Genomic DNA, 26,053 nt, shown 5'->3' on the forward strand with positions numbered 1-26,053 from the left:
TGGTGTGAGTGAGAGTGAAGTGGTATTTGGCTGGATTAAGGCAGCCTACATGTTTTCTGTCTTGGTGGGCTGCCCCTTTTCTTGTTCTTTGCCTGAGAAGAGCCTTTCAATGGGGGCTTTTTTTAGTCAGTGCCTGTTGGTGTTTCCAGGTCCTTTAGCTGCAAGTCTGGGCTATATGAGGCAAAAAGAAAACCCAAGGAACTCACCACCCTGTCTAGTTTTCTTGCTTCTTTCAACCTTTGAGGAGTCATCTTATGTTTAATATATGAAATGTCTAGGGTTTTAAATTGTACTTAGTGGGAGGGATAGGGAAAATTGTGTGTACTCCATCTTCCTGGAAGCAGAAGTCTGTAGTTTTGTTTTATGTTAATTAAATAATAGTATGTCTGTCAAAGAGATGCATGTGTGTAAATTAATGCATAAATATAAATATTCCAAGATAAATTGTTTGAAATTAATAAATATAAATATGAGTTTGAAAATTAATTGATATGAATTTTCAAAAAATGACATATATATTATGTTCCAAATTGCCTTTCTGTGTTTATTTTAGGAAATAAAATTCTAAGAATCATAAGACTACAAAGGTATTTAGGAAATACATATTTAATTATGCAGTTTGAATAAACCTTCATGTTGTCTTTTCTGATATACCCCCAAAAGTCTTTTGTTATTGTTTGCTTTTGACTGATGGCAGGTTTTAAAAGCTTACCCCTAAACCAACCTTTGGAGAAATTTTACTTAAAATATACTATTTTTCTAGCTATTAAAATGTAATTATCAATCTGTAGCATATGTAGTTCCAGCTGGATCTCTGTGTCTTCTAATTTATCCCCAGTGCATATTCATCTTAGACACACTGGCTACAGTTTGATAGCCATTATTTGGCATGTTGTTGCTTATTGTGTTAACAGTTTTAATATTTTTCCTTGATTTGCTGTTATTCATGGCATAGCTGCCTTTTTTTAGCTAAAGAACAACGCAACAGTCCTTTATCTGAAACTCTTGAAGCCAGATATGTATTATCATTTGGAATCTTTTGGGTTTTAGAAAGAATATGCAATACATGTACCGTATATTAGGCTAACCACCAGTATTTGGGTAAGAGGCAACACTGTGTAATCATACTCATCTATTTGCAGCTAAATGTTTTTGAATATTCACACCATAATATTGTTATATCCGCATTGGTTTAGGTCACATTTGTCACTAAGTGAATCCCTCTTCTATCACCATAAAAAATAATAATAATAAGGGTGGGGAGGGGAAAAGGATGGTGAAGAAAGACACTTAGTTTTTGAGGCTTTTTGAACACTGGAATTAAAGATACGGGTTTTTGGACCTGTGTAGGTAGGGCAGTCACCAAGCCTAGTCAGAGTAAAAGCCCCTGTTTAGCCCTGAACTCCTCAGTGTTTAACTGAGGAAGTGGTGCTATAGGCCTGGTTTTACCAACTATGATTGTTTTCAGTATAAAACAAAAGTGGCTATTGATTTGATCCTGTTATATGGTGTTGATCTTAAAAAATCATTGGATTCATACTAGGATTTAGGGTTTAATCCTGTAAGGATCATACTAACTTTCATCTTATTTATCCTAAATCCCTCTTTAATCTTATTAATCCTGCCAGGCTTTTTTTCCAAGAGCCAAGATATACATCCAAACATTCATCCATGTATGTAGTATATATTCATACAGTTATTTTTCCAAAGTTATCTATCTTTCTATCCTTTCTTTGAAAGAGAAGATCAGTTTTCTCAAAGAGAGCCAAAGAGCCATGAATACTTCTGCAGAGTAGCATTAGTATTGCAAGGATGACATCAGTTCTGTATTCTTAAACCTAAGATTAAAGTAGGTCTTGGCAGGGCCTCCTGAGAGGGAATCTAGTCTTAGCCTTGGATTTCCTGAGAAGGCATATGGCACTCTTCTGAAAGTGGGATGTTATTTGAGTTTAGAAGCTCTTAGTCAAAAAATATTAGATGAATTAATTGCAGTGGAGACACTGCTTTCTTACAGTGGAACAAAAAGTCAGTTCTTAGCTTTTGACCTTTGCCCTGAACTTGTGCTGTGTGCATTAGGAAAAGAAAATACACATTTGGTCTTAAGTCACTGTTTCTACTTTGCACAATATAACTGATTCAGACCTTGTGCTCTGTTTCTTTCATTTTTCAAAGGATAATTGTCAGTGACCATCCTCTCCAAGCAATCAAAGTAATAGATCCTAAGTATAAGTCATTATTTTTCTTATTTCTACTTTTGGGGGTGGGAAGTTTGAGAATTAGATCAAAACTTTTATTGATTGATTCAGCAACCAGTAAACCTGTACCAACTGTTCACCCTTGGTGCCTCACATGATTATGTTCCCTCTAGTTATTGGGTGATGGTTGTCATCATTGTTTTCAACTAGTTTGCCAACATTATACAGTTTTGACCTGGACTGAGTAACTTATGTAAATTCCTTAAATTGCTATATTATGTTGGTTTCATGTCATGGGGAAAAAACCCTGGTAGACACTATGAACCCTTCTATGTTTATTTCACTTAAGACTTAATTACTCAAAGATTCCTAGATATAAAAAGTGTAGCAAAACGTTGTAGTATGAGTTAAAATAAAACTAGCTTTATTTTTTGATATTTTATATTCAGCTATATTTTTCCAAGTGAAAAAGGTAAAAAGTGTTTCATGCATATATGATTATGAATGTTTACTTTGCATATTAATTTAAAAGGAAATTAAGGGAATTTGTTTGCAAAAACAGATGAATCATTATTAATGAAAATCATGTAATGCTGACACTGTGATCTGAGAAGCAGAAGAAGTTTTTACCAGGATCTAATTGTATAAATGGGAAAAATGTAGGGTTAAGGAACTCACTTTAGGTGATGGAGTAATTGTATATATGCATGCTTTGCCAGAAGTGAGGAGGGGCAACTTTGATTTCTAATCCGCTTGGGGGGAAGTTTCATATCAGAGCTGCACAGAAACATTCAGTGAAGCAGCTCTTTTATCATAAAGGGAATTTTAATTTAAAAATGTTCTTGCATCGTGAGCAGGGTAAACGACAGCCGGCTACACTGGGCATTTATATCCTTCCAACCACATTACCAGTAATTGCTGCATTAAATCAAAGTTAGAAGAGATTACAGGTCTGAATGGATCAAGGGGCTAGTGCTAACCCAAGGATTCCCACAACTGCTACATTGCTGCTCTTAGAGCCCTGTCTCTGTCCCCAGTAGGTATGAGAGTCAGGTGCAGCGGTCAGATTCCTGACAGTTCATCTGTAAGGCATGAGCATAGTGAACACAATCCAAGAAGAGGGGCAGGTACATGCTCAAGACACCCTGGCCACCTTTTCGGGTTAGCTTTTTATTTTGAACGCAAGAGAATGGCTTCTTATTGTTTGTTGATACTGTTAAACAGAGAACATGTTGCCTGCTTTGTGCTTAAGGAGATTTGCTTTGGCATAAAAGTCACTTCAATTTTCTCTCCTCCTTTATTTATTGATATTCCCTTTTTGGTCAAGCATAATCTTCTCACTTGATTTATGTTACAGAAATGTAACATAAATTTACAAAAATAACATAAATATGTTACAAAATAAATATTTACAAAAATAACATGTTTCGTAAAATGTTACAAATATTTACAAAATAACAACAATATGTTACAAAAATAACAAATGCCCTGTGCTAGGTATGGGTAGGTGCTCTCCCCTGCCCCCCAGCTGCCTTTTCTCCTCCTAACACAATTACCTAGTTCTTTATATGCTTTCTGCCTCCTGTTGAGGCCACTTATTCTTCAGATATAGATTTAGCTTCGTAATTCAGATAATTCTCAATCTCTTTTAAATGTCCTTCAATTATCAGAGATGATGATGATGAGGACGACAGCAATGACGCTGATAACAGCAGCTATAATTTAATAATCACTATATGCCAGGCCTATTCATATATCAACTGATTTAGTCATCACAACAGCCCCATGAGATAGGTACTATTATTCTTTTTCCAGATGAAGAACTTGAGGCAAAGAGGTGTTAAATAACTTTTCTCAAATTACACAGCTAAGAAGTTATGGAGCTAAGATTTGAATCAAGTAGCCTGGCTTAACAGAGCCCTGAACTCTTACCCACATGTGATGTTGCTTGTGTACTCCAACCAGGTACTCTGCTAGGTGTTAGGGATACTTTAAGGAAGAAGGTGGACTGTGTAGTACCTGCCCTTCTGAAGTGGGAGAGACGGAAATGATGATATGTCTGGCAAAGTGAAGAGGATGTATGCACATGCTAAAGGGGTTCTCTAGCAGGGGGCTAATCTAGACTGATCAGAAGGAATTTGCCACCAGTCTTCCTTTTCAGAAGACCTTTTCTGTAGTGTTTTATGGAAGACTGATGCCTTTCCACCATCTCCCTTTATTATTCCCCCTCTTCCAAAGAAAATAACTAACTCTTCAAAAATTCATTGCATTAAGTGGGACGAGAATTCATTATTTTAATTTTTTAACAACTCGATGGAGGTATAATTGATGATATACAATGAACTGCACCTATATAAGGTTAATTTGTTAGGTTTTGGCATATGTATATGCCCGTGAAATCACCACAACCAAGATAATTAACATATGAATCATCTCAGTAAGTTTTCTCATGCCCCTTTGTAATGCTCCCAGTATGCTCTTACCTCCCCAGCACATCTCCAAGCAACCGCTTATCTGCTTTCTGTCATTATTGATTAGTTGGCAATTTCTAGTATTTTATAAAAATGGACTCATACAATAAATACTGTTTTGCCTGGCTTCTTTCACTCAGCATAATTATTTTGAAATTCATCCATGTTACTGTATATACTGGTGGTTCGTTCATTTTTATTTCTAAGTAGTAGTAATTGTGGATATACCACAATTTGTTTATCACTATTACTTATCTGTTGATGGATATTTGGATTGTTTCCAGTTTTAGGCTATGACAAATAGATCTTCTATGAGTATTCATACTCATATTCTTTATATGTTCTTTTTTCTCTTGGGTAAATAGTTAGAATAGATAGATCATATGGTAGGTGTGTGTTTGAATTTATAAGAACTTGCTAAACTTTTTCCACATTGGTTATGCCATTTTACATCCCACCCGCAGTATATGAGACTTTCGGTTCCTCCATAGCCTTGCCAAAGCTTGGTATTGTCAGTCTTTTAAGTAGGTATGTAGTGATATCATACTGATAGGTTCTAATTTCCTAGTGAATAATGATACTGAGCTTCATTTCATGCCCTTGTTTACCATCTCTTATTTACCATCTTCTTTTAATCAAGTGTTCAATTTTTTTGCCCATTTTTAAAAAAACGTGGGTTGTTTTATTTCTTATGGTTGAATTTTGAGAGTTCTCGTATATTCTGAATACAAGTCCTTTATCAGATGTATACTTTGCAAGTATTTTCTCTCAGTTGTGGCTTGTCTTTTTATTCTCCTCACAGTGTCTTGATAAGCAGAAGTTTTAAATGAAGTCCAATTTATTGTTCTTTTATTGGTTATGTTTTTGATGTTATAGCTTAGAAATCTTTGCCTAATCCGAGGTCACAGAAGTTTTCTCCTGGAAATTTTACAGTTTTATCTTTTACATTTTTAGGTGTGTGGTCCATATTGAGTTAAGTTTTGTATTTCAAAAGAAGTATAAATCTCGTTTCTTTTCATTATGTGTGGATATCCAGTTGTTTCAGCACCATTTGTTGAAAAGACTATTCTTTCTCTACTGAATTCCGTTTGCACCTGTGGATCTATTTCTGGACTTTCTATTCTGTTTCACTGATCTATTTTTCTCTCTTGACACCAGTACCCTACAGTCTTATAGGGATGTGAGTATTATGGGATCTAGCAGACTTCAGAAGAAATGATAAGTGTTACACACCTCAGGTATAGCATTCGATTTCAGTACAGGCCTAGAGAAAAAATAGTCATAATCTTTAAAAACCCTTTTTTTGAATAATGGAATGAAGTGAAGAGATATACTGTGTTGATAGTCAGAAAGACTTAATTCTCTCGTATGTTAATTCTTCCCAAAGTGATCTATAGATTCAGTGTATATCCCAATCAGAATCCTAGCCAGATATTTGTAGAAATTGACAAGCTGATTCTAAAACTCATATGGAAATGCCAAAGTCCTAGAATAGCCAAAACAACTTTGAAGAAGGAAAACAAAGTTGCAGGACTAACACAGCCTGATTTAAAGCCTGCAGACAGTGTGGTGTTGGTGTCAGTATTGAGGTTTACATCTTCATATTATGCAATGAAATTGTGTCAGTTAGGTTTTGCTGTGTAACAAACTTTCCCAAAACTTAATAGCTTAACAAAGTGTTAATCATTTATTTGCTCACAGTTCTGCGGGTTAGGAATTTGGGTGATTGTTTTAGTCTTGGCCGCATTTGCTGAGCCTCAGTGGTCTAGGATAACCTCACTCTCATGTCTGGCAGTTGGCAGGTTAGTTGATCTGGGGGCTCAGCTGGAGCAGTTCATCTGTATTCCACTTGCTCTCTTGTCCTTCACACTTCTTCACACAGTAGTGTTGGGGTTCCAGAGAGTAGCAAGAGAGGGCAAGCCTCAGTGAACAGGCACCTGTCAAGCCTCTGCTCATGTGATGTTTGCTAATATCCCCAAGACCAATGTGAGTCACAAAGCTAAGACCAAATTCAAGGGGTGGAAGAAACAAATTCCACTTCTTGATGGAGGAGCTGTGAAATATTATGACCAATTTTTTGTGGTTCACCAAAAAAGTATTATGAGTTAGTTGAGATAAAAATTTTTATGGAGAGAAAAAAGTTTTGTTGTATAAGATAATGTATGTGAAATTATTTTTAGGCATGTTTCCCTAACAGTATTAGAATATTTAAAATTATTTCCTGCTCTAAAAGTTTTACATTTTGCCCCTTAACCTTTATATATTGTCTTTGTGAATTTAAAGTGAATAACTAATGGCTGGGCACAGTGGCTCATGCCTGTAATCCCAGCACTTTGGGAGGCTGAGATGGGTAGATCACTTGAGGTTGGGAATGTGAGACCAGCCTGGCCAACATGGTGAAAACCCTGCCTCTAATTTAAAAAAAAAAAAAAGTGAATAACTATTGTCCTATCCATTTACTAATTTATGAATGATACTTCTAACAAAACTGCTTATTCCTTGCCTCACAGTTTGTATGCCATGTCTCTCATTCAAAATAGAAATGCATTTCAGCCATTCCATGGTTTACTCTGTTATTACGCATACTTCCTTTCTGTACCATGTGTCATGCAAAGGAGTGTTTCCATACTTAACTATGATTTGCTATTTTCTGGTAGGTATAATTTAAAGATTTCCATTGGTGTAGAAAGTCTTACAATTTTCTTAGTACCTTAGAATCAATAGAACTCTTTCATGGATATTTTTAAATAGGCTTTTGACTTTTTTGGATATGCCGACCTGCCTCCTTTTCTGTAGGTATGGCTTCATGTATGCCATGCTGTTTTATGCACTTGAAAAGTTGTTCCACTGCCTCAAAGCTTCCCACCACCACCCTTATCCATCTAGAAAACTCCCGCTAGTTTTTTAAAGTACACTTTAAGCATTAATTGCTTGTGAAATATTTCTGGGTTTTCTTCACCCTGAGAAATTGGATGGTGGTGGTGGTGGTGGCTATAGTAGCAATTGCTGCTTTATTTTCTCCCAAGCCATATTGGAATAAGCGTGCCATTTATCAAATGGTATTTTGGTGTGTATTATTTTCTACTTTTTCTCCCCTATATTTTCAGCTCTTGAATAGTTTTTGCTGTTTGTGGGCCTTCATGCAATGTTGAGGATATCATGATTGAATGAATATTGACTGACTAACAAATTAGGGATGGTCTGTATGTGGTGATTCATTCGGTTACCTCTGATTTGTAGTTTGAATTTATTGCAGACCTTCTCTTTTCATATACTGATGAGCATATACTGTATAAAATGTTTTAGCTTAATTCTTTTTTTTTTTTTTTTTTTGAGACAGTCTCACTCTTGTTGCCCAGGCTGGAGTGCAGTGGCACAATCTCGGCTCACTGCCACCTCCGCCTCCTGGGTTCAAGCGATTCTCCTGTCTCAGCCTCCCGAGTAGCCAGGACTACAGGTGTCCACCACCACGCCCAGCTATTTTTTGTATTTTTAGTAGAGTTGGGGTTTCACCATGTTGGCCAGGCTGGTCTTGAACTGACTTCAAATGATCCACCCACCTCGACTTCCTAAAGTGCTGGGATTACAGGCCTGAGCCACTGTGCCTGGCCTTTAGCTTAATTCTTTGTGAGAAATAGGAAGATGGATGGACAGGTTCTATCCTTAGAGAATTCATCTAATCAATAATATAAGTGTATCTAAAAACAAATAGAAAATGCCATGTAAGTTCAGAGGAAAGAGAAATCACTTCTAGTTGGAAGTAATCAGGAAGAGCATTGTGGAGCAGATGGCATTTAAGGTAGCATTTTAAGATTTGGGCATTTTGAAATGGTAAGAAAACATGATCAAAGGCACAGAGGCCAAAACAAAACAAAATAAAATAAAAATTCTCCTTGATAGAGGCAACTGTGGGTAGTTGAATGTACCAATAATTGGTTTTGTACTTTATTGCCACTTGGAAATCAAGTATCCCAATGGAAAGTTTGCTAAAATTTATATGCAGGCATTATGTCTATTTTTCATTCTGACCTTGAGTTTATCAGGTTTGCTACCATTCTTTTTACGCATATTACTAAAACAGTGCTCTGCAAACTCTTTAACTCTTGTTTGCTAAATTCAGTCATTTATTTCTAAATTCTCATTTTCTTTGACCTTTCTAGATTTCTAGTTGGCATTGTTATATATTCACCTCTGGTATCAATTTATGAAATACCTTCCCTAGTATAAAGGATGTGATATCGAAGAAAAGAAACAGATGTCCTCTGTATTCCTGGCTTTTGTGAATAGTACATGATTATGCTTAATCTTTTTATCCTCTGTTTCTATTTCTGCCTTCTTGAAGCAAGTATTCCTCAAGGTTCTATTTTCAGCCTTTGCCTTCTGTCTGTCTGTGTCTCCCCTCCACCTCCCATTTTTCTTTTGTCTCTTCTTTTTTTGGAGTACATGGTTGATGTTTAATAAATGTTGTGGACTACATCAGTGTGGGAGAGGAATCTCAACCCCATTATGGCCATGGCTATTTCTCCTTTTCTCTTTGATCTTCGTGTCTAACCCTGACCTCTCCTCTAGCTGTACCTTCAACCCCGAGTACCTGTTATACCTTCTCTACCATTACTTCAAACCAATTTATGCTTCAGATTTGTCTGTATTAGCAGTGTTGTTCTTATTTGACTAGTTAGCTAGAATTAGAACCTTTCTCTTATACCCTACATGTGGACAGTCTTCAATTACTGTGGATGTTGTCTTCATCATCTCTTATATATCTATACCTTCTTTATTCCTACTGCTAATATGTATTTTTTGCATTAGTCATCTGTAACCTGTTGTAATGGTAGCTGCTAATTGGTTTCCCCACCTTTAGGTTGTTGCCTTTTTCGTTCTTACCTGCAGCCACCAGAGCCATTTTCACAAAACGTTATTTATGTAGCACTCTTTTCCTCTTGAGCAATCTTTAAAGATCAGATCTGAAATACATAGCAGGATGTCCTAGTCCGTCCATAGTGAACCTACCTACTTTCCTTGTCATTTGCCACCACCCACCCATAGTCAAGTAAACTGGTCACACGATCCCTTAGTCAGTCAGTCTTGCATATTTCTTTCTCTTTTTTTCCTTTTAGAGACAGAGTCTCTCTCTGTCACCCATGCTGGAGTGCAGTGGCACAATCTCGGCTCACTGCAACCTCCGCCTCCCGGGTTCAAACAATTCTCCTGCCTCAACCTCCTTAGTAGCTGGGATTACTGGCGCACGTGGCCACGCCCGACTAATTTTTTGTATTTTAGTAGAGACGGGGGTTTCACCCAGGCTGGTCTCGAACTCCTGAGCTCAGGCAATCCACCCACCTCGGCCTCCCAAAGTGCTAGGATTACAGGTGTGAGCCACCGCGCCCAGCCCAGTCTTGTATATTTCTAATGACATATTTTGCCTGCATATATATCTTCCTTCTCCAGCCCCTGTCCCATCCTTATCCTTCCAGCTCAAGCCCTAGCTCTTTTGCTCTTTTTTTTTTTTTCCCCTCCTGGCCTCTAGAACTGACCTATCTCTTTCTGAAGTTCTGTCTTACCCTGGTGCACAGGGTAATATAGAATCTTTGGAACCTTCTAAGAATACTGTGACTAAAACCAAATTTATACCTCAGGCAGAAATCTCGGCAATCTTTGCTAAAGCATTCTACCCTGAGGCATAGCTAATATCCTTAAACATTTGGCAGGATTGTGGCATAGGCAGAAGGGAAAGAAAAAGAGAGAAGAAAACAGGAATGAGAGAATAGGAGAGGAGGACAAGAATCTTAAGTATTTTCTGGTTAATTTGATTGACTGTACTTAACCAGTGCTTGGTAAGTCTTGAGATCCCAAGGGTTGTATGTCGGTGTACAGATAACACTACAGCATCACCAACCATGTCCTCTGGCATAAGGCTGATCTACCTTATCCTTAGCAAAACTTAAACTTTACAAATCTCATGATAATTTCTAAATATCTCACTCTTAAATACGAGGTCTATTTCTAGGTCTAGATTTTGAATAACTAGGTCTGTTTCTAAGTCTAGGTCTGTTTCTCCCTGATATCATTAAATTTCTGTGCAACAGACATTCTAAGTGTGCTAAGTGTTGAAACTTTTTTTTTTTTTCTTTTTTTCTGAGACAGAGTCTTACTCTGTCACCTAGGCTGGAGTTCAGTGGCACAGTCTCAGCTCACTGCAACCTCCACCTCCTAGGCTTAAACAATCTTCCCACCTCAGCCTCCCGAGTACCTGGAACTACAGGCGTATGCCACCAGGCCTGGGTAGAGATGGAGCTTTGCCATGTTGCCCAGGCTGGTCTTGAACTCTTTGACTCAGGCAGTCCGCCTGCCTGAGCCTCCCAATGGGCTGAGATTACAGGCGTGACCCACTGTGCCTGACCCAAGTGTTAAAACTTATGTTGAAAAATGAGTTGGGGCTGGGCATGGTGGCTCACACCCATAATCCCAGCACTTTGGGAGGCTGAGGCAGGTGGATCGCCTGAACTCAGGAGTTGAAGACCAGCCTGGGCAACATGGCAAAGCTCCATATCTACAAAAAAGTTGAAAAAATTAGCCAGGTGCTGTGACATGCGCCTGTAGTTCCAGCTACTTGGGAGGTTGAAGTGGGAGGATCCTTGAACCTAGAAGGCAGAGGTTGCAGTGAGCTGAGATCGTGCCATAGCACTCCAACCTGGGTGACAGAGTGAGACCCCATCTCAAAAAAAAAAAAAAGTGAATTGGTATTGTATGTCTCTGCTAAAGAGATGTATGGAAATATACATGAAGGACTATTTTCTGAATTCATGTTTCTTATTGATCAGGACACATGAACTTTAATACTATAAAAGCATCCATAACATTGTAGAGTATAAACTTGAAAGTGGAATAGATTGGCATCATCAGCCAATAACTCTTGAGTTTATTGTGGAAAATCTGTCTTTTTATTTCTAGAATTTTTGAGTAAATATATTATTTAAAATTTTAAGGAAATACCTAGTCTGTTCTGATGAGGGTACTCAGGAGTAATTTCTGAGTTGAAAATATTTTCATTTTTTGTTTCTATTTTTAAAGTCATTTGATAAATGGGAAAAATACTGAAAGAATGGTGTTGAGCTGTTGATCCATGCATGGAATTTCTTTCTGTTAATAACTGAGGCTACATTATTCTGAAGAAAGACCATATCAAGAAAAGAGAGAGAAACCTTTCAAGTTTATAATTTGATTTTTTGTAGTGTGCTTTGTCTTATAGGTAAAAGATTCTCCTTTTTTTTCCCATCAGTATTATTTCAAATTTTGGTTTGACTAAGTTATTAGTCTTCAAATTATAACAATTAAAAAAATTTTACAGAAAGAAATAGATAAAAGGCAAGATAAAGTATAAGAGTTATAATTCAAATACTACATCATTTTGACATTTTTCTGAAGAGCTGATTATTTAAGGTATACCTGGGCATGGTTTTGGCAGAACCTAGGTGAGATATCTTAATCATATATCTAAAGATTAAGATTCTTTATTGTCTATATCCTCTAGTCTTTTTTTTTTTTTTTCAAGAGACAGGGTCTTGCTATGTCGCCCAGGCTAGAGTACAGTGGCATGATCATAACTCACTGTAACCTCGACCTCCTGGGTTTATGTGATTCTCCCACCTCAACCTCCCAAGTAGGTGGGAGTATAGGCACGTGCTGTGTGCCACCATACCCAGCTAATTTTTTTCTTTTTTTTGGGTATAGACAGGGTCTTCCTGTGCTGACCAGGCTGGTCTCAAACTCCAGGCCTTAAGCAATCCTCCTGACTCAGCTTCCCAGAGTGCTGGGATTATAGGCATGAGCCACTGCTTCCAGCCTATATCCTCTAGTCTTAAATGAGAGTTTATAGTTATCACATTATGTTAGGTAAAGCAAATGTGGTCGTATTATTATTATCATTATTATATGAGACAGAGTTGTGCTTTCGTTGCCCAGGCTGGAGTGCAGTGGCGCAGTCTCAGCTCACTGCAACCTCCGCCTCCCAGATTCGAGCAGTTCTCCAGCCTCAGCCTCTCAGGTAGCTGGGATTACAGTCATGCACTACCATGCCTGGCTAATTTTTTGCATTTTTAACAGAGAAGGGGTTTCACCACGTTAGTCAGGCTGGTCTCGAACTCCTGACCTCAGGTGATCCACCTGCCTTGGCCTCCCAAAGTGCTAAGATTACAGGCGTGAGCCACCGTGTCTGGCCTAGTCATATGAATTAGAGACCAAGAGAATATTAATAATTTTTAAAGTACTTGTATTGAAAGTAAAATCTGTTTTGGTTCCTTTAAACTTTTAACAAATTATAGGAGCAGTTAATGCTAATTTAAATGTGTATGAACGATTGGAAATTTATCTCTAAATTAGTAAGTGAAAACCAGCCTCCTCCCCATTCCACCCCCTGGAGGTACTAGTTTTGTCTTAATGGCTACACACACACACACACACACACACGTGTGTGTATATATATATATATGTATATTTATGGCATATAATGGTGTGTGCATATATAATGTATATACATATGGCATATATTGGTGTGTATGTCAACCAATATACTACATATATGTGTATACATATACATACATGTCTAACTTATATGTGACTTAATAAAAGCTTAACTAATTACACACATAAATTTTTTCATTTTTTCATTTTATTTGGAGCACAGCTTTTCAAAGTCTAATTACATACATAATTTATTGATTGATGTACACATAGATACATACATGCATGCATACCCTTATATAATTTCATTTACAAATATAGAACTATAACACATTATTAAACAACATAATATTTTTATATTTTTCTTTCTTTCTTTTTTTTTTTTTTTTTAGACAGAGGCTCACTTTGTTGCCCAGGCTGGAGTGCAGTGGTACGATTTCAGGTCACCGCAACCTCAGCCTCCCAGGTTTAGGTGATTCTGCCACCTGAGCCTCCTGAGTAGCTGGGATTACAGGTGCCCACCACCACGCCTGGCTAATTTTTGTATTTTTAGTAGAGATGGAGTTTCGCCATGTTGGCCAGGCTGGTCTCAAACTCCTGACCTTAGGTGATCCGCTCGCCTTGGCCTTCCAAAGTGCTGGGATTACAGGCATGAGCCACTGTGCCTGGCAATTTTTTTCATTTAATAATGCATCAGTCGTATCTTTTCACCTTGTATGTATAGTCTAGAAGAATTTAAATCTCTCTCTGGAAATTGACTAGGCCTTCAATAACATTTGGGGATCACTTTCATGCTTAAATTATGTCAGTTTTAGGATTTGAATTACAGTCTTTCATCTTAAATACAACAGCATCTGGGAATTTCATCTATAATTAAGTCACCAAATATTGAACTGGGTTAACTCTTGAAGTTTAAGTTAGTCAGCCATAGTTCATTATTATGGCCTTTTATGATGTATAAGACATATCATCATTTTCCAGTCTTCATATCAAGAAGAATCTTAGAAGATTTAATAGTGATTTAAGATACTAGCCTATAAGTGTATATGTGGCCCATCCTGCTGTACTGCTATATATGAAATGACAGAAGTGTACAGGGAGGAAGAAGGATTAATAATTATTTGATTTGAAGAGGAAATTTAGCATAAGATTTCATTGCAGAAACATTCTTTTTTTTTTTTTTTTTTTTTTTTTTAAAGAAAAGTGTCACTATGTTGCCCAGGCTAGTCTTGAACTCCTGGCCCAAGTGATCCTCCCTAGTAGCTGGGACTACAGGCACATGCCGCTGCACCCAGTCTTTTGTTATTTCTTAATTACCATTGTAATACCTATACAGGAGACTGTTAGAATATATAGTCCTCTCATATCTGTGGGAGATTGGTTCCAGGATACACCCTCTCACACCCCTGCAGATACCAAAATTTGCAGATGCTCAAGTTTCTTATATAAAATGGTGTAGTATTTGCATATAACCTATGTTCATCCTCTTATAGACTTTAAATTATCTCTAAATTATAATTTCCAAAACAATGTAAATGCTATGTAAATAATTATTATAACTATTATCTTGAAAATTTGTATTATATTTTTGTTATTGTAGAGTATTGGGTTTTTTTAATTGCTTTTCACAAATATTTTGTTTGCAGTTGGTTGAATTCACAAATGTGTAACCCAAGGATAAGGAGGGCTGACTGTATATTACAATCCCTTAAGGTGTGGCAAAGCACATCTGAAAGGTTATGAGGCTTTGATAATCTCTGTTAAGAATTGACAAAGTAGGGTTTTATAGTTCTAATGGTGAGAGAGACTATAAAACTGTTTATTAAGAGCAACTTTTTTTTTTTTTTTGAGATGGAGTTTTGCTCTGTTGCCCAGGCTGGAGTGCAGTGGCGTGATCTCGGCTGCGGTGGTGAGCCTTCGCCTCCTGGGTTCAAGCAATTCCCCTGTCTCAGCCTCCCGAGTAGCTGGGATTACAGGGTGCATGCCACCACGCCCAGCTAATTTTTGTATTTTTAATAGAGACAGGGTTTTGCCATGTTAGCCAGGCTGGTCTCGAACTCCTGACCTCAAGTGATCCCCCTGCCTCAGCCTCCCAAAGTGTTGGGATTACAGGTGTGAGCCACCCCGCCCGGCCAAGAGTAATTTTTAAAAAAATATTTTTCCATGTATGAGAAGTTGCTTACAATATTTAGTTTTGTGCTGTAGCATTGTTTTGCTTTTTGGCTCTGCCTGTGTCCTTATCTATTTCTCCCATAAACAGTAAATTCATTGACAACAGAACTGTGTTCATTTCTCCAGGGCTTAGTACAATATTTTGTATGCAATAGATGTTCAATAAATGTTTTATTAATTATACTGAATAGATTTATTCTTGTTCTTCATGTGTAATGCACATAGAATCAGTACCAGCAAATTGAAGATAATCGAGTACAGTGGTCCTCCTAATCTGTTAGAACTGAGTTCAGGTAAATGTTTAACCAGGAATACCTTCAAAATGTGCTATAGCCATTTTGACTCTTAAAAGTCTGTTCCTTCTGAACAATCCTAAAATAAATTACAGTGACCATAAAAGGAGAAGAATTACACTGATGGGGGCGGGGCGTGGAGGGATGGTAATTCTTAAATTCTCACAGATGCCCTCACAGTTGCATTTAATCCTCATAGTTTAATCATCCAAAAGCATGTTACAATATTACTGGCTCTCCAAGATTAGGGACGTCATAGCCCCTGAAACTTATTTAGAATAATTTACCATTTTGAACTTTTGAATGCTTGTTCCAAATAGAAGATTTCGTAGGATCAATAGTTACAACTGGTTTGTCTTTTAATAAACATTTATTTTCACTTTCTGCTCACTCTATGTCCTTGTTCTAAGGATTACTTACCAGTTTTCTGATTTTAAATGGGCCATTTAGGCTCTGAAAGCCAACTCTTGAACCTATTGTGCTTTGTCAGACAAACTAACACCTGTCCATGTTTGTTACTGCTTTTAATATCTGTTATAGAAATATGTGTGCACATGTGTATTTGTATATAATGGTAGTGTGGGTATAGCAGCTCCCTAAAAGGAGAAAAGCAACTGGCTTTTCTGAAAAGACCTTTCCACCCCCACCTTTTTGCAGACAGCCGGAGTTAATCCTTCCAAGTTTGACTGGAACAGCTGAGCAAGTGTGCCCTGCATATCTGGAGGCCTCCAGTGGACTCATGTTGCCTCAGAGTTGGGGCCACTTTCTTCTTTTCTAGTGCTGATCCTGCCAGCTGTCCTAGCCTCTGTTAAAGCACAGCGAGGGAGGTGTTAAATGATACAAAAACATACAGTGTCGTGAAAGGGATCCCTTTACTGCATGTATCAGTGTGACTTTTTTCTCCCATTCCTTTCCGTGGCAGAAAGGTTTTATACTGTTAATCCTAACACCTGTCTCTGCCGGAGACAGTCAGAAGGGTGTGTGTGTGTGTGTGTGTGTGTGTGTGTGTGTGTGTGTGTGTATGAGCGAGAGAAACAGAATGCGCATGCGTGCACACGGGTACATGCTCCCCGCCCAAGAAAGAATAGAGTAGTAATACCAGTCCCATCTGCCTTTCCGTGTCCTGGATTGGGAGTATTCTCTGACGCACTTAAAGCCTGGAACATATATATTATTTTGGCTCCTGGATACCTTAGACTTCCTGCCGTGTTTGTGTGCCAGTGTGAGGAGCCTGTGTTCCCTTCCCTGGCTGTCATTCTCTGCCTCTTGAGTTTCTGGTTGAGTTGTCAATTTAAAAACCAACAGTAATAGCAAATCTCCAGTGTAGTTTTCAGTCTGTAACTAGTAACTCAAAGCTCTTTGCTTTTTTCTGAACATCTCTTCAGTGTATTGTCAAATCCTGTTGGGGTGGAGGCCTGGTCTCAACCAAGCTCCGACTTCATCAGCTGAGCCAGCATACCTATCTGCGTAGACTGGAGGTCAGCGAAGGATTTTTTTGGTGCTACCTAGTTCCTTTGGACAAGACAGCCAGCTCAAACAAGGCAAAAACTTAAGCACTTTTTGTACTGTCCTTATCTGACGATTTTTTCCCTTTTGCTATGTATGGTGTATATTGTATGGATTATCAATATCCTGTTGTCCAGGTAAGCTAAGGGTTATAATTTCTAGATACTGTTTGATTGATGTGAAGCTTTATGGTGGAATGAAATGCCTACAGACTTTCTGTCTTTTGACGGGATACCATTCAGAGCCTAGCTTTCCCAGTGCTTTTTGCTAATTTACTGTAATAAGAGGATTGAATTTATAGTATTGGTGGCCAGACAAAGGTGGTTGGCATTCACCCCTAGAAGTTCTGAAACTTTGGAGAGATTCTGTGTGTGTGTGTGTGTGTGTGTGTGTGTGTGTGTGTGTGTGTGTGTTTTGAACCGGGTAGGCTGGACAATATAAATATAACATTAAAAAACCATCATATTATAATAAACTTTAGGCTTTGTTTTGAGCAAACGAGAGGTACCGATGGCAGTTTCCAAATGTTGTATTTTCCAGAAAGGTAATATATAAAGTAGAGGGCATCTTTCCCCACTAAGACTATTTTTAGTCTAACATTTTAGACGATTTTGTAATGGGATTAGTAACATCTTATTTGTTCATTTGTTGAAATCTAGAATCAGAAAATGTTAGGTCATTACCAAGCATATTTCTGAATATCTTATAGTAAGAAAAATTGAAGTTAGGAGTCCTGGATTCTGATTCCAGCAATAGAGTTAGCCACCACCATGTTCATGCTCAAATAACTTCAATTTTTCTTGACTTTAGTTTTGTTATATATAAAATGAAGGAGTTGGGCCAGATGACCTCTCAGCTATCATGATTTTTTGAAATATTGTGTTGGAAACCTAGAATAAGAAAATAAATACAGTTAATACAATTAATTCTGAATTAAAGATACTACTTCGTCTGTCAGTTTGTTTTAGTTTGTTTTCATGTTCCTTTATTTTTTTCTTTCAAATAGCCATTTCTCTAATAATTAGCACCTATGTTGCAGGTTGGACAGGAATGCATAGAGTTAAAAGAAATAATGGACTAAGTAGTACATCTTATTAGGTATTTTGGGCCTAAAGGCCCAAGCTATTTTGGATTGGGCCTGTTGGGTAAGCTCTCTGTAGTAAACTTACAGCTTTCATTCAAGTCTAAAGGTATCAATATTGCAATCATATGGCAGTGGCTGTGATTATGTTTCTCTTTAACCATATTCTAATAGGGGTCTATATTATATGTTTTATATTAATGATATAACTGTTTCTATTATTTTGGATTATTCAAATTAAGAGTATTTTATATTTACCATAATGAGGTTTTGATATATTTGTGGATTTCACTTATCTATGAACTATATCTCTACTGACATGAAACAATAGCTTGGTCTTTGTAACAGCTTAAGGGTGGAAGTGTTACGAGACTAGATTAGAACCAGATCTTTTTACAAGTAAATATTAATGTGCTTTCAATGAGAAACATCTGTGAACAGTAAATTTCTGACCCACAACTAGCAAAGTATGGGAATTATAGTAACTATAACATAAGTAAAATTCTTTGAGGAAAAAGTTGAAAAAGTAAAAATGTTTCCCAAATGAATTGAAGTATTGGAGATATATGAAAAAATAATTACAGTATGTAATTGAGTTTTTTGAGGAAGGAAATTGACCATCTCCCCCTCCCAATTTTGGGGTGGATTAAAGAGTTCCTGTTCAGAAATTATGACATGGTTTGATGAAAGTTTTTTGCAGCAAATTTCTAATCAATATTCATAATAAAATGAATTTTCCACCCCCAATTTTTTTGGTTATTAGTATTTAGTACTGATAAATGTAGTGCAAAGTATTTGAAACTACACTTTCCTGGCTTTACTCCATTTGTAGGTTTATTCTTTTTTTTTTTTTTTGAGACGGAGTCTCGCTCTGTCACCCAGGCTGGAGTGCAGTGGCGCGATCTCGGCTCACTGCAAGCTCCGCCTCCCGGGTTCACGCCATTCTCCTGCCTCAGCCTCTCCGAGTAGCTGGGACTACAGGCGCCCGCCACCACGCCCGGCTAATTTTTTGTATTTTTCGTAGAGACAGGGTTTCACCGTGGTCTCGATCTCCTGACCTCGTGATCCGCCCGCCTTAGCCTCCCAAAGTGCTGGGATTACAAGCGTGAGCCACCGCGCCCGGCCTCATTTGTAGGTTTATTCTATCTGAAATTAAGGTCGTTTAGAAATGGAGGTAATGGGATGTTAAAATTTAAGGGTTTACTCTCCATTCTGCCACATAGTAAAGCTAATGGGATTAAAAAAAAAACAATTTTAAATTGAAGGATCCTAAGCTATTTTACAATCTTATTTATTACTTTTTTAAAGTAACAGTTTTTTTCAGTGCATTTATAAATGAGTAGTAGATGGTTGGTTACTACCCAGACTCTTAACTACAGTTATAAAATGTTTTTAGCTTCTTTTATATATTCTTAAGCTTAGTTAAATCCAAGCTTTTCATTGCATAATGCTTGCAGTTTCATACTAATGCATTATGCAGTTGGACATTATGGAGGACATGATTGAACAGTATTTCTTTTAATGAAAGGTTTTACATCTATTTTTAATTAAGTTATTTCTAGAATTGCTAGTTTTGAGTTAATGAAACAAAGTGAGTTCTCTTCAACAGCAAGTTCAGAAATATTTTAGGCACTTGACCTTTCATTGCTCTTATTGTTAAAATCATGTCTACTTTAAGAGTGTGCCATTGAAAATGACTATTTTATTAGTTATAATTTTTGTAGAACCTAGTCTGGCCAAATTAGTTTAAAATCAGGCAGAGTAAGGAGATACAGGCTTGCTTGTGATTTAAGGGACGATGAATGTAGTCTCCCTGCCCAGACAAATCTATTTAAGAAACTGTTCCTGAAGTTATTCTTATAGACACTCTTTCGGATTAAACATTTACTGCCTCTGATCAGATGGTTAAAATGTAACTTGTTGCAAGTTAAGGGTATTGTCTTTTATCACAGGTTTTCCTTAGGCACTTTTACTTAACCTGTCATCCAAGTGGTGAATGGGGCAGTTGGAGGAAGAGGAAACAGGGTCTTAAATGATTGGAGGTATAGCTAAATTTCCTGATTTGAGGGTTTAGGGTAGCCAAGGACAGCTTAAGGATATTAGGCATCTAGAAGATTGAGAGACAGAAATTTACCTGTCTAAAGGACACTTTTTCTTTTGAAACGAAGTTTCTTTCTTGTCACCCAGGCTGGAGTGCAGTGGTGTTATCTCGGCTCACTGCAACCTCTGCCTCCCGGGTTCAAGCAATTCTCCCGCCTCAGCTTCCCAAGTAGCTGGGATTACAGGTGGGCATCACCACACCCAGCTATTTTTTTTTTTTTTTGTATTTTTAATAGAGACAGGGTTTCACCATGTTGATCAGGCTGGTCTTGAACTGCCACCCTCAGGTGATCCACCTCCTTGGCCTCCCAAAGTGCTGGGATTACAGGCGTGAGCCACTATGCCCAGCCTAAAGGACACTTTTGATATTGAGGTATGCTCAGGTCTGCAAAATGCTGTAGAGTATATTAGGCTCTCTATTTTTTCATGGGAAGTTGGCCTTGGTGTTAAGCAGTACACACATGCACGCACACACACACACACACACACACACATTATATAAATTTATTTACTTATATAGTTTATACTTATATAGTTTATGTAATTATATTAACTTACATAGTTTATACTTACATAGTTATATAATTATATTAACTTATATAGTTTATACTTTATAGTTTATGTAATTATATTAACATGCAAGTTTGTACTTATATAGTTTATGTAATTATATTAACATATGCAAGTATAGTTTATACTTATATAGTTTATGTAATTATATTAACATATGCAAGTTTATACTTATATAGTTTATATAATTATATTAACATATGCAAGTATAGTTTATACTTACACAGTTTATGTAATTAACATATGCAAGTTTATATAATTTATATAAATTGAATTTATTTTCTTATTCTGAATTAGTTTATTGTGTACCAACTGTTTTTTAAGTACCTACTGTGTGCCAGATACTATGCCAGACACAGGGATATTAGTGGTGAACAAGACAACAAAGTTTCCTGTAACTTAATAATAGAGGCATGGCGTATTTGTAGCATGCCGTTGGATAAACAGCACTCTTCAGTTTTCACAGATTATTCATGTAGTATCTTCTTGACAACCCAGTTATTGATAAATTTGTTTACGTCCCATCCATTTTCATATTTGTCTGAGAACCTTTTCCTTAATCCCTCACAGGGATGTGTACAATGTACACATAATTTCAGTTGTATGTATGACTCTGGTTATCTGGGGTTTGGGATTTCTTAAAGATATGAATTAAGTTACCCAAAGACATATAGTAATTTGTGAATTAAATGTTTTGATTTGCCTGGCCTCACTGATGTCTTAGTTTATGTTATTTGTGGTTTTGTGCTAAAGGTTTGACTTTGGGGGACAGGAAATAAATGAGGATTGTTTTTTATAAGCCTATAAGATCTAAAGCATTTGATTTCAAATTTCACTCTCACTTTTTTTTTTTTTTTTTTTTTTGCATGGTGAATGGGTTCTATATAACTGAACTCTGCCTAAACTAGAGAAATAAAGTTAGGGAAATAATAGAGTTAGCTGTGATTTGACTTCATTTATGTTAAGGGGAATGTTGGGGCAAAGGATATTAAAGTGGTATTGTATTAGAGGTGCTTCTGGAAAGGTATTTAATATCTGTTAGGTGTAAATTGTTATTTACACTTAGGGTTATTTTGTGGGGGCGTGCTGTGAAGAGCTTTTATACCAACAAGTTTTTATTATTGCAGGAAATGCTCTCCCTTTAATGTTGCCTTTCACTTGGGTGTCAGAGGCAGCCTGGGAAAGTTGGAGCAAGCCCTGCCTTGTAGACAGGGACTCTTAGATCTGCTTTTATAGCAGTGCTGGTATGTGGGTGGAAGGTAGGGAAGTTGAGTCACTTCTGTATGACAAGAACACCTAAAAAAATTCTTTTTAAATGAGTGGGTATTATTTTGTCTAGAATCTGAACTATTCTAATAAAATTGAAAATAAAGCCTTTCTCCCACTCTTTTTGTACATCTTCCTTTCAGCTGCAGATTTCTGAAAGATACTGAAAATAAAACTGAAGGCCAGGCGCGGTGGCTCACGCCTGTAATCCCAGCACTTTGGGAGGCCAAGACGGGTGGATCACCTGAGGTCAGGAGTTCAAGACCAGCCTGGCCAACATGGTGAAACATATCTCTACTAAAAATGCAAAAAAAAAAAAACAAAAAAAAACTGCTGGGCATGGTGGTGTGTGCCTATAATCTCAGCTACTTGGGAGGCTGAGACAGGAGAATTGCTTGAACCGGGGAGGTGGAGGTTGCAGTGAGCTGAGATCATGCCACTGCACTCCAGCCTGGGCAACAGAGCGAGACACCATCTCAAAAAAAAAGTGAAGTAAATTTATAAATTTGAAGATATCTCCAAGTGCGCTCTTGGAAGAAAGAATGCTTTTATAATATTTTGATAACTACATAGGTGCTCTTCATTCTGATGTATCCATGTGTGAATAAATAAATGGCTAGAGTAGTAGAAATCAAGGCATTATTGTTTGATTTCAACATTCATTTACTGTGTATTCAGATACTGGGTTAAGAACTGGGGATATAGTATAAAACATGATTTCTACCCTCAGACTGCTCACAGTCTAGTCATAGTTATGCACAACAGTGACTCCAGCCGTTATGTACCATGGATTAGGTGCTAAGGTAAAGTATGCTCACAGATAAGGGGTACCGAAACCAGATGTGGGAGCAAGTAGGGTCAGGAAAGGCTTTCTGGAGTAGGGGATTTCTGAAGTAAGCCTTGAAGGATGAATAACCCATATAGTCGGCCATATTCAAGGGAAGAAGAATAGAAACATAGATGTATGGGCTCAAAAATAGAAATGTGGGAGCCGTCAGGGTAAATTCCTGGTAACTGAAGTGACAGAATGAGTTGGAACACCTTGAGCAAGTGTGGTCAGCAATGTTAACTTCTTTGAGGTTTGGACCCTTTTGAGAATCTGATAAATACTGCAGATCCTCTCTGCATGGAAATGCATACAAGAAAAATTTCCACTGGGGTGCCTATGTTACGAACCATGCACTTTGGGTTAAGAACCTTTGGGGTGCAGTAAAAAGAGATCTGAGGATGACACCTTGCAAGTAACAACAATTGGGAGGATGGTAGAGGAAGAAGAGTACGATGGAGAAGAGGGTGAACAGGGAAAGAGGAAAGTTAAGAAAGACTGGTATCATTTTAAGTTAAGAGTGAGAGTTTCCCAAAGGAGGGAATGCCAAATACCACAGACGAATCAAAGAAGACATAAAATGTCCATTGAATTTGGCCATGATTTGGAGGTCTTCAGTGACTTCAGTAAGGTAAATTTCAATTGAGTAGTATGGAGGAAAGGAAGCTGGGGTTCTGGAGGTTGGATGAAACACTGAGGAAACAATCAAAGAGTTGAGACTACAGGGAGAAGTACCTCTTTCCTTCGTTTGTTTATTTAATAAATATTTGTTGAGTACTTACCACGTCCCAGACACTGTGCTGGAAGCTGGGGATTTGTCCATGGAGAAGGCAGGGCCTCCTTCATTAGCTGACATCTCATCGTGCCCACCCTGTTCCAAAGCTTCCCAGCCCCTGCCTGTCTCTCTCCTCCCAAACACACATACAGGAAATGTCCTAAAATGATTTTCTCCTTGGTACATTACCGGGCACATTCAGCCACCAGGGGACTCCAGTTTTGCTGGGTCAGACCCAGCCTGCTCAATTGCTCTTCTCTCTCTTGGACACCAGGGAGCAAATTGTCCTCTATAATACCAGGGACACACTTCAAAATATCATTGTGCCAGTCAGACCTCACTATGAGCCTGTCATTCAGTGAGTTTATAAAAATCATTGTAACTTTTTTTTTTTAAGCTTGTACCAATTCTTCCCTGTAATAAATTTTTAAGCCTATTTGCACTGTAAAATATTGGTTCTAAATGAAGAAAAGTAGCATGAATTCCTGGCCTGAGGAAACCTTTATCCTAGTCTTGGACTTTTTGAATGTGGGGACCCCTCATTTGCCCTTTTCTTTAAAAACAAAATAAAATAAAACAAAAAAACTCCTTGGGGCCTTGTCTCTTTCCAAGATGTATGGAGGCTGCAGTCACACCTAAGTGTCAAGGTAGCTGTTGCTTTTCTAAGGATGGCGGGGGTGGGGGGGACGACATTGCTGGGGAGCTTCTATCTTCTTGGTGCCTCAGGCTTTTTGTCAAGAATAGTGTAATAAACCAGAGGATTCAGAGAATGATATACTGTGATTCTGACGTTTATTTCAATTATTAGAACTGAAAACACAATTATCCCATTAGTATGATTCAAGATTTTTTCCAAAAATACACTGGGTTGCTCTTGCTTCCCAGTGAAACTCACCTGCCCATTTTCTGCTTACTCACTTTGTCTTTAGGAAAATTTGACTGCTTTTTATCTCCTTCTGATTGCCTTTTCGGTTGCAAATTTAGAGAGTTCCAGGTCACTTCTAAAAAGTGTTAAGTAAGAACAGGCCTAGTACTTATCTATATTACTTTACTCAGCATTTTTCCTAATATTTGAAGATCTCATTCTTTTTAAAATTATTACTATGGATTATGCCACAAGTATACAGATATCTGTAAAATGCACAGAATAGAGCCTGACATACTATGTTACATCAGTTTCTCCAGTTCCACAGATGGTCCTGTATTTCCTGTGTTCCTTTCAGAATTGTTAAAATGATTATTAATTTAGGAGCAAGTGTAATGATGTTGTATTGGCAGTGTGCCAGCCAACGGTGTTACACAACACATTTTTTTTAATTTTAAAATTTTAAAAATTTAATTCACAATAGAGATAGGGTTTCACCATGTTGCCTTGGCTGGTCTTGAGCTTCTGGGCCCAAGAAATCCGCCAGCCTTAACCTCCCAAAGTGCTGGGATTACAGGTGTGAGACACTGTGCCTGGCCAATACAGAACATTTTTAAAAGCCTGGTTCTGCATGTTGTCAAACAATCCTTATGGAGACAGCAAAAAACTATGTATTCTCAGTGTGATTTGTTATTTTGAATTTAGATTTCTGTAGATGTTTATTTTTTAAATGGAGAGCTTGTGATGTTAGCCGTGGGCTTGTAAAAAATAAAAATAGATAAAAATTAAAAATGGGAAGCTTAATTTTGGAATTAATCTTTTTAACCTTTGGGTAGTCTTTTAGAAAGTATATCCTAAAAATACATAGCATAACTAAAATATCTCATAAATCCTTTAGAATGAGCTCCTATTTATTAGAATGCTGTAAAAAATTAGAAAATCTTAATTTTATGAGACAACTGATAAACTCATCATTTTATAAATTGTTTTATTTGAATGTTTGATAATATAAAATAGGGAAATTATGAAGTTTATATTCAGAGGTTAAAGATTTTTCCAAGATCACTAGTAAAGGGCAGAATTAGACCAACTTCTGGACTGAACCACATCTTTGATGCATTTTTTAATTATTTTAATAAGAGAACTTTAAAGAAACTCTTATTGTCAGTATTCTCCTAAACCTGTATCGACAGCACTCTATAACAATTACTATTTACAATAATGACACAAATTTCTAGGGTATATATAAGAAAGGATTTATCTTTTTCAATAAAGGCTGAAACACAGAAGGCTGGAGAAAACAAAAGGTGAATTTTCAGTTAACCAAAATTTTTATTGAAGCTGGAAGCCTTAAGCAAATTTGCATGCACCTTTGTGTATACCTTAAGTTTCTTAAGCAGCCATATTTGTAGACACCTTTTTCAGAGTCTCCAGGTATTTTTTATAGTAGGAAAAAAATCATTTCAATTACCT

The 26,053-nt window shown here is 37.2% G+C and overlaps 1 protein-coding gene across 25 annotated transcripts in view; it reads left to right on the forward strand.

The window, feature by feature from the left end:
- The window catches only part of RBFOX2 (RNA binding fox-1 homolog 2), a 290,938-nt gene that overhangs the window by 166,108 nt on the left and 98,777 nt on the right, over window positions 1-26,053 (forward strand). The window lies entirely within an intron of this gene.

Source organism: Nomascus leucogenys, chromosome 7b, assembly GCF_006542625.1.
Source record: "Nomascus leucogenys isolate Asia chromosome 7b, Asia_NLE_v1, whole genome shotgun sequence".
NCBI classification, from domain to species: domain Eukaryota; kingdom Metazoa; phylum Chordata; class Mammalia; order Primates; family Hylobatidae; genus Nomascus; species Nomascus leucogenys.